The following is a 7,684-nucleotide window of genomic DNA, read 5'->3' as shown; positions in this document are numbered from 1 at the left end:
TCAGATCCCACCCAGTCTAACATCCCATCACAGGCCGTTGGGCATCTACTGCTAATAGTCGAAGATCAATTAATTGCCAGAATTAGGCTATCCCATCATATCATCCCCTCCATAAACTTATCAAGCTTAGTCTTGAAGCCAGATATGTCTTTTGCCCCCACTGCTCCCCTTGGAAGGCTGTTCCAGAACTTCACTCTGATGGTTAGAAACCTTCCTCTAATTTCAAGTCTAAACTTCCTGATGGCCAGTTTATATCCATTTGTTTTTATGTCCACATTGGTACTGAGCTTAAATAATTCCTCTCCCTCCCTGGTATTTATCCCTCCGATATATTTATAGAGAGCAATCATATCTCCCCTCAGCCTTCTTTTGGTTAGCCTAACAAGCCAAGCTCTTTGAGTCTCCTTTCATAAGACAGGTTTTCCATTCCTCGGATCATCCTAGTAGCCGTTCTCTGTTTGTTCCAGTTAGAATTCATCCTTCTTAAACATGGGAGACCAGAACTGCATACAATATTCCAGATGAGGTCTCACCAGTACCTTGTATAACAGTACTAACACCTCCTTATCTCTACTGGAAATACCTCGCCTGATGCATCCCAAGACCGCATTAGCTTTTTTCATGGCCATATCACATTGGCGGCTCATAGTTGTCTTGTGATCAACCAATACTCCGAGGTCCTTCTCCTCCTCTGTTACTTCCAACTGATGCGTCCCTAGTTTATAACAAAAATTCTTGTTATTAATCCCTAAATGCATGACTTTGCACTTTTCACTATTAAATTTCATCCTATTACTATTACTCCAGTTTACAAGGTCATCCAGATCTTCCTGTATGATATCCTGGTCCTTCTGTGTATTGGCAGTACCTCCCAGCTTTGTATCATCCGCAAACTTTATTAGCACACTCCCACTTTTTGTGCCAAGGTCAGTAATAAAAAGATTAAATAAGATTGGCCCCAAAACTGATCCCTGAGGAACTCCACTAGTAACCTCCTTCCAGCCTGACAGTTCACCTTTCAGTGTGACCCATTGTAGTCTCCCCTTTAACCAGTTCCTTATCCACCTTTCAATTTTCATATTGATCCCCATCTTTTCCAATTTAGCTAATAATTCCCCATGTGGAACTGTTCAAATGCCTTACTGAAATCCAGGTAAATTAGACCCACTGCGTTTCCTTTGTCTAAAAAATCTGTTACCTTCTAAAAGAAGGAGAGCAGGTTATTTGGGCCCTCCGATTTAGTTCCATTAAGCTGTTTGAGTTTGGCTTCTACCTCAGATGTGGTAATATCTACCTCCATATCCTCATTCCTATTTGTCATGCTACCATTATCCCTAAGCTCCTCATTAGCTTCATTAAAGACTGAGGCAAAGTATTTGTTTAGATATTGGGCCAAGCCTAGATTATCCTTAACCTCCACTCCATCCTCAGTGTTAAGCGATCCCACTTCTTCTTTGTTTTCTTCTTATTTATATGGCTATAGAACCTTTTACTATTGGTTTTAATTCCCTTTGCAAGGTCCAACTCTACATAACTTTTGGCCTTTCTGACTTTATTCCTACATGTTCTGACCTCAATAAGATAGCTTTCCTTGCTAATCCCTCCCATCTTCCTCTCCTTGTAGGCTTTCTGCTTTTTCTTAATCACCTCTCTGAGATGCTTGCTCATCCAGCTTGGTCTACAACTCCTGCCTATGAATTTTCCCCCCTTTCTTGGTATGCAGGTTTCTGATAGTTTCTGCAACTTTGATTTGAAGTAATTCCAGGCCTCCTCCGCCTTTAGATCCACAAGTTCCTCAGTCCAGTCCACTTCCCTGACTAATTTCCTTAATTTTTTAAAGTTAGCCCTTTTGAAATAAAAAACCCTAGTCACAGATCTATTTTTGTTTATCCTCAAGTGCTTAGCTCTTTGCAAGGTTATGGCTTTAGATTCTGTCTGAAAATCTGGCTACTTTCTTCCTGGTTCTTCATTCTCCCCACAAGGAGGTACTCAGATGGGAGAATTCATAGGAGAGTGAAGTGTTGTTATTTTGTTGCCGTAAGAACTTAAGGCTCAGGCCCCTATTTTATGTAGCACTAGTAAAATACGACTTGTGGATTTTCAGCTGTTCCTAACATTTAGTAAGTGACTGTATAATGATTTAGGAAATAAAGGACTTGAGAGAGATGTTAAACTTCCTGTCATGTTTTTTTTTCAAAAACTAGTTCCCTATAAGAAATTTTCAGAACAGTAAGTCTGTCACTTCTGTAGTTTTAATTAACTGAGGCTTTAAAAATGTCTCTTTAAATGCCTATATCCTAAGAACACAACCGTATTTGATTAAGAATGATAGGTCAGATCATGCCACCCATGAGCCATCTCCTTCCCCTTTTGTGACCTGGAGGGGCCCTCAGTCATCACCGGGATGGGGCCAGTCTGGTGTAGTGGTCAGAGCATGAGTCAGATGTCAGGAGACTGGAAGGTCAGGTTACCAGGAGATCAGAGTCTGAGACAGGCCAGAGGACAAGGCAGGTGTCAGGAAGCAGGTAGGATCAGGTTACCAGGAGGTCATCATCAGGCAGCAGGAGCAGGGAGGCTGTCCTAAGTAGGAAAAACCCACATGCACAAACAACTTCCTTCCTGTTCCTCTGCTTGGTTTAAATAGAAGCAGGGACACAGTTAGGATCCCCAGGGTTCCTATCACATCCCAGGACTGAAGTCCTCTGTCAGTGCTGAGCTTGTAGTTCTGGCAACTTAACTAGTCACTGGGTGGCAGGCTGGCATTTTCTAGCTCCTAAAAGCCCCATGGATCTGTGGCCCCTAACACCCTCATACAGGCCATGAGTCACGTGGGGGAAGGAGTCTTTTGGCCCACCCACCTTTCCCAGGAAAGGTAATGCAGGTCCACAAACCACTGTAGCCAAAAGGGAGTCCCTAGTAGTGCAGCTCAGCAGGAGCCAAGATTAGGGGGCCCAGGGTTGGTGCAGGACACAGCATAGATAGACCTGGTGGTTTCTCACGGATCCCTAGAATGCACCAGGTTTGAGGGCAGGCCCCACACCCTCTTCCACTGGGAAGAGGCAAACGCTGTGTCCCTGCCAGGAAGGGAGGGATGGGGGGGGGGGGGGGGGAGAGAGAGAGAGAGAGAGAGAGAGAGAGAGAGAGAGAGAGAGTGAGAGAGTGAGAGAGTGTGTGTGTGTGTGTGTGTGTGTGTGTGTGTGTGTGTGTGTGTGTGTGTGTGTGTGTGTGTGTGTGTGTGTGTGTGTGTGTGTGTGTGTGTGTGTGTAAAAACCCTGTGTCCCTGCCAGGATGGTGCGTATGTGTGGGGATCTTCAGCATTGTCAAAGTAAGGGGGTCACACTTGGGTCACATGCATTTACCAATGAAGCTTTTTTTCAGTCGATCCTAAAATACTTCTGGGGTTCTCAGGACATTACTCACCACTCATTTTTCACCCTTGTGCTTTTCAAGTCATCAGAGCCCCTGGCTGTGTTTTTTAGCCTTGGATATCAGTTACACAATTCATGCATATAGTAGAAGCCCTAAAGGGCCAGCTTTTGCCAACTATTTCTACATAGAACGGATACCTCCTTAATCTAGGGAAAAACCATAGAGATTATAATTTCAGATACCAATATATGGTAACTGTTAGTAAATGCTGAGTATTTAATGGTGCCCTGTGAGGATGCATCATCTCCTCAGATATAAGAGAAAAGAGAAAACCTGGGAACAGTATACTACAGGAGGAGTTCAGAAAAGTTACAAGCTGGTATGGAGGAAGGCGCAATCTGCAGAAATCAGGTGCCTTATGGCCATATTAGAGCTACAGCAGCTTGTCTCTTCCACATTAAAAAAGTATAATGGGATAAAAGGGGTTGAACCCTGTCAAGGCTGATTCCCCACTCTGGCACTTCGAGTGCAGAAGGTGGGGTCCCGCAAGGATTCTAAAAATTAATACTGGCCACTCCAGGCTTGTATTAAACTCCCAAGGTTACAGCTTTTCTCTGACCTTGGATGGGTAGATGCTGCCACCACCCAAGTGCAGAACCCCTTTGAGAGCCCAGGAAGGAGCACTTGGGAATTCCTTCCTGTGGGGTACCCTCAAGCCCTTTCACTCCCCCTCCGGGGGAAGAGCTGAGAAAGAAAACAAAGGAAATCAGCTGCTGCGACCAAGTAATGAAACAACAGGTGCACAAACCTCTTAGCACACAGAAATCCAATCCTGTTCTTAAAAAAGGCAAATTTTATTAATTAAAAAAAAAGAAAGAAAATACATCTGGGAACTCAGGCTATTGCTAGATTTTAAAAGAGCAACTACAAGAATTAAGCACTAAGAATCGCTTTCTTGAGGTCCAGTTTAAAGGTTACAAGCAAAACAAAAGCACCTGGGGCTAGCACAGAGGAATCCACAAGCCATAACGAAATAAAAGGGATAAACCGAATCGCATCTTCCTCGACATTTCCTGATCTACTTACATATCTGGGGTTTTAAATGAGTAGTTTCTAGGTATGATACTGATGATTTTTTCATACGTGGCCCAAGCTTCGTACAGCATAACTGCTGCCCTGTCCGCCTCTCCCCGGGAGAACAGAGAGACAGACAATAGGGGAGTCTTTTTTCAATTTGAAAAAAGTTCTACCCTTCCCATTGGCTCTTTGGGCCAGGTGCCCACTCACTTCCTTTTCCCTATGCATAGCAGTGAGACTTTTTAACCCTTTACAGGTAGAGAAATTAGAGAACAGCTACTAAGAGGGATTTTATAGCAACTGGCTGGCTGGGTGTTCATAAAAAGGAGCTTCCCCCCACCCCTTCATTTATCACAAACCCACACTGAAAAGGTTGGTGATGATTAGGACACCACAGAGGAAGAACTGGCTAGGGAAAGAAGTGGATTCTTACCTTTCTGAGGTTCAGGGAACCAGGTGGAAGACATTCGGGACCTGATCCCCAGCTGGGGTCTTTCAGAGCTGGTGCCTTGCGTATATGAAATTCCGTCCATTTGCTTTCCTTTTAATAACATGTTTCTATAATAAAAATCTCGAGACATTCACTTCACGTACAATGGTTTACATTAAAAAGGAAGCACTTACATCATGAGAGCACCATGATAATGCTGCACATTCTAGAAATAAGAATATACAGTAATTTATAGAGGGAAGAATGTGGTGCAAATCAGTGTGTAATACCTATGATAGGTCAAATTCTTTCCTGAGATTAAATCCCATGCAACTCCAACAACTTCAGTTCAGGGCCAAATTATCTATACACATATCTACAAGGAACACTGGAATTCTAGGTAAAGAAAACACTCGGGCACAATGTTTTTAAAACAAAAGAGAAGAGTAGTCAATAAACACTAGCCATGCTGCATTCAGGTTATAGTGTAACCTTTACCCATATTTATCCATTTATTTTTCTGCTGTAGAATTCATCATATTTAGTAAGATAAACAGTAATTTCCTTCCCCAAGCTGCAGGAAGTACAAATACTGTTATCTAATACAAAGCAATTCAACCTTTACATTGCTGTAGGTTTGCCTGACAGTGATATATTAGAATTTTTAAAAAAATGTGTCATGGACAGTAGATGTGCAAAGTCTATTTGAAAATAATTTGCTTAAGAATTTGTAAGTGATGCATGGCAAATTAGTTTTTCCATTTTTTCCCACACCAGATATTACTGCAAGCAATGGCTTAATTAATTCAGAAAGGGTTCATGCTAATAGTGTGAATCTGTTACCATTTAAGATGTTGATGCTCCTCCAAATGTGGTTTTAATGGCAAATAGGACATGAAGTTAGTAGTTGAAAATTTTTAAAAAGAAAAATATTTTTGCAGCTGTGTTTCCTGCCCTTCATGTAATGGCAAGAGTCATATTTGCAAATTAACAATGAATTTTAATTGTAAACCACAATACACGTTAATTTGATAGATTACCCCAGTCCATATACTAAATGCATCAGTTCCTTTTATATTATGTTAAATGGCTACCAAGCAATTCATGGCTATTTCCATTTAAAGTTAGATAGATGTTTCTTAAGGAAAAAACACATTTTTTATTAGGTTTAGTTTAACCAAGCATCACATGTAGCTGGTACAGTTACACTATCTAGCAGACAGACCTTAGTCCTGTAAACATGAAGTCAATGGGAACTACTTGTGTCCTTAAAGGGAAGCACATGTGTAAGCGTTTGCAAGATTGGGTCCACAGCAACTATAGCTAGCTCCAAAATGCAGGATTTTTATTCCACTTGAAATTAAGAAGCTACTGGAAATGCATCTGGGTCTAAATTCCAACAAATGTTATGTGGGTCATAAGGAGCATCCCTCAGTGACAAGGTCAGGGTTTGACTCCCAGGCAGAAGCAGCCATTGAACATTTGCAATTTAATATAATTTAGGGCAAACGACACAGGACAGTAGTAGCAAAGTGCAGGTGCTAACTTAGTGTGTCATCTGTCTCTCTGATTCAGCCATATTCAAGTGCTGCTTTCCAACCAGAAAGGTGGGGAATCCCTCTAACTCAAGGAAGTGGTCACACTGACTTCCGTGGCTACTTCCTTGAGTAAGGATTAGGAGCAGGAGCAGACACTTTTTACCCCATCGGCACAAAGCAGCACCCTCCAGCTTACTGCAAAAAGGAAGCATTTCTTGTAAAACACATACAGAAATTAGCCGCATTTAAACAAAAGAATGGTGTGATGCTGTATGATTGAAGTATGACCATGTGTATCCTTGATATTGCTACTGTTAAGACAATTGCAACAAATCTTGTACAAAGTATGTCCTGTAAGGTGTCAATGGAATTGTTATGATTTGCTAAATAAGATTATCCTGTTTAAATCCATGTATCACCACTGTAGCTGAAGTTATGAATATTGACTATATACCTGTATCTCAAATGTGTTTGCTCCTGGGGTAACACCCACAAGGTAGTTTATATCCAGTCTACTTAGCCATTGTGAATGCACTATTCAAGCTTGAGGACCCATCAAAGACACTTCACTCTCACAATGGGCCATAGCCCAGCTACCTCTTCCTGCTGAAGCCTCAGCCTCCAGGGCACCAATGGTTACCCCCTGTGAGTCAGCAAGCCATGTAAGGACATGTGATATGCTCATGTGACCTGGACTCCATCTTGTGCCAGTAACTGTCCACAAACAGAGGCGATGAGCTGTGTTTTGAACCAGTACATTTCCAGGTACGTGGCAAAGGGTATAAAAGATCCCTGAAATAACTCCCTTTTGCCTCTTTCCTGCTCTGATTCTCTGGACTTACAACTAAAAGGAGGATACTGGACTATTGACTGAGGATCTTCCAGCCTTTTGGAAGTTAGCAGAGACTTTACAAGCCAGAAGTCTATACCGTCACTGCTACAAACCTGCTATAAGAGCATTGCCATTAATGTATGTATAGGATCTATTAACCATTTTAACTCTTTTTCTTTTATTAATATACTTTTAGATTTTAGCTACTAAAGGTTTGACAGCAGCATGATTATTGGGTAAGATCTGAGTTATATATTAACCTGGGTATGTGACTGATTTCTTGAGATCAGGAGAACCCTTTGATGAAACTGGTTTTCAGTAACTACTCATCATAAAGTCTAGAGTCTGGGTGGTGAAATAGGGGCCAGAATGCCTAAGGAAACTGCATTTTTGACTTCTTGTTAACCAGTGTAGTGAGACAGAAGTTTACTTTTGTTA

Source organism: Natator depressus, chromosome 2 (genome assembly GCF_965152275.1).
Source record: "Natator depressus isolate rNatDep1 chromosome 2, rNatDep2.hap1, whole genome shotgun sequence".
Taxonomy (NCBI): Eukaryota; Metazoa; Chordata; order Testudines; family Cheloniidae; genus Natator; species Natator depressus.
Note: the sequence above shows the minus strand (reverse complement) of the source record.